This window comes from Alligator sinensis, unplaced genomic scaffold (genome assembly GCF_000455745.1).
Source record: "Alligator sinensis unplaced genomic scaffold, ASM45574v1 scaffold519_1, whole genome shotgun sequence".
Classification (NCBI taxonomy): Eukaryota; Metazoa; Chordata; order Crocodylia; family Alligatoridae; genus Alligator; species Alligator sinensis.
The window spans coordinates 618,599-621,354 of NW_005842187.1; positions in this window are offsets into that span (position 1 = coordinate 618,599).

A 2,756-nucleotide genomic window follows, 5' to 3' on the forward strand; every position below is an offset into this window, starting at 1 on the left:
AGCCAGGGATGGTCTCTGGCAGCTCCATGTAGCTCAGCCCAGTGGTGGGAGGTCAAGGAGAGCCAGGGATGGTCTCCAGCAGCTCCATGGAGCTCAGCCCAGTGGTGGGAGGTGGGGGAGAGCCAGCGGTGGAGCCGCTCCAAGCACAGTCCTGGCCAGTGGCTCTCTCACACCTCCCACCACTGGGCTGAGCTCTGTGGGGCTGGCGGAGCTGATCGGAGCACAGCCCTGGCTGTTTCCCGCCTCCCGCCACTGAGCTGCACTCTGACCGGCTCCACCAACCCCACAGAGCTGAGCCCAGCAGCGGGAGGCAGGGGAAAGCCACTGGCCAGGGCTGCGCTTGGACCAAGGGATGCCCTCCGAGCAGCTCCACCACTGGCTCTCCACTGCCTCCCACCACTGGGCTAAGCTCTGTGGGGCTGGTGGAGCCGCTTGGAGCACTGCCCTAGCAAGCACAGCCCAGTGGCTGGAGACTCCACAGTCTCACACAGCCAAGGTATCAGATCCAGGGCTCTGGATCTGCACTAGGGATGACAGCAGGCTGCTGCTGCCAGCTGAGCCCAGTGCTGAAGCCAAGTAATCCCGGCTTCAAAACTTGAAACGTTTCAAGTGCCCTCGTTTCTTTTCGAAACTGTTTCAAAGGCTTTTCTTTCATTTTGATTTCATTGTTTCGAGCTCGAAATACATCAAAACAGCTTCAAAACAAAACACTTTGCAAAATTTCGCACAGCCCTACTAGAAATCAGATATATTTTAGGGGCCTTGGAGATAGAATTGGTCTTGGAGATAGCATGGCCACCTCCTATGCAGCTCTTCAGCTCCAGAGGTGAAATCTTAGCCCTATTGTAGTCATCAATAAATTTTTGCTATTAACTTTAATAAAAGCAGGATTTTGCCCAAGGTGAAGTTCAGCTCTTTGCTTATGCAATGATGATGAACCACCTGAGGACTGTGCAGTGAGTCTCAGTCTACATAAAGCCACCACCATAGATAAGACTGAACAAGGGAGAAGTCAAAAGCTGAATGGGGCATGGCTCTGCATTAATGCTTCCCTCTAATAGTTTCCTTCAGGCTTTTCAGGGAAAATCTATGTAGTACCTCCTCCATCTCTGACCACCAATGGAGGCTGAGCCTAGGATCTTCAGTACCAATGCACAGTCACTTCTTTCATGAGACAATCACAAGAGCTTAGGGATTGATCTAAACCCCATTCAAACTGATGAAAAGATGCCTAGACTATGCTGCCCTTTCAAGTTCCTCTCCCTTACATACCAGCCAGTCAGGGAGACATGTAACACTTCTTATAAGTGTGCCTGTGCTTGTACATCTCCTCCCAAAAGATGTGGAAGACCTGATTCTCATTTCACCAAGGCACTTTTGCTCTTGCTCTAGTTGCATTGATGGCCCTTCAAGCATGTGTCAAGGTAACTGCCTCCTCCTTTACGTTGCAAGAGTGTCAATGAGAATTAAATCTAGATAACATCTAAGGCTCTAAATCTAGCAGCTTCTATTAATTAAGTCTATTACTAAAAAAGAAACAGAAAGGGCAAACAGCCCATGTTGTTTTCTCTCCATGCATAAGCTGTTTTGTGATGCAAACCCTTTTTGAACATCCTATTATTTTTCACACTCTTCTTTCCCTTGCACATGGGGCAGATCTTTTTATTCTATTCTACTTTCCTCCCATTTGATTTATTTTTTTACCAGAGGGGCAGGAAAGGAAAAAAAAAATCACCTTTTAAGCATTTGTGTTTAGCATTCACTTGGCTTTTCAAAGTGCTGTAGGGCTGGAGATAAAAACATACACGCACACAGATATCCAGACCCCTTCTGGCTGGAGTGAGATGTGCGGGGGTGAAATAAACCTTTTGGAATATTTAGAGACGAGACAGATTTGCAAAAGCTACAATACAAAACCCGCCACAACTAGCACAGCAATGGTTCTGCAGGTTGAAAAGAAGCCCCCCTGCAAATTTAATTTTAAAACATGCCTTGCAATTGCCTTTACTGAGCACGTAAACAACTCTGCCAAACAGCTCCAGCTGAGTCACCATAGCAGGCTAGCTGATGCCTCTCTCCCGCCACCCGCACCCCTCCTCTATCCTCTCCGTGGAAAGCAAAAAGATCAATACATTCTTCCCAGGTTATCAAACATGCTGCAAATATTCAGGCTGATAAATAGCATTAGATAGAAGTGGAAGACAATAAAGCTTGCATTGTTAGCACAGCATATGTGTTTTAATTTCCCCCCAAACACAATGATAAATGACAGGCAGTCATGAATCTCAGGCATGTGCTCATGGGGGTGTGGGGCAGCTGGACCAGGCCGTGCTGGCTGGAAAAGAAAGTCTTGATCAGCAAAAGGAGTAAACAGGTGGGAAGGTGAAGAAAAGGATACAAGCCACAGCAAATCTTGGGGATGTCACAACCCTGGGTACACCTATCAGGTGCTTGCTGGTTAGATTTACACATTACTATACATTAACATTTCACACACATGCAAAGTACTTTTTTTTTTTACAGCCCCAGCTAAATCTGTGTGTAGTAAACCACTCCACTGCACTTTGCTTCAAAGGTGCTGTTTTATTTTTCAGCTCCAAATCCAGCCCACAAATACCCTCTTCTTACAACTCTCCATCTGACACAGTTCCTCATTAGGCCCCTGAATCTATTGCCTAAGAGTAACCAGTCCTGTTAGGCTCCCTATCATTCATTAAGAAAACAATAACAATAAAAGGGGGAGGTGAGGGCGGTTC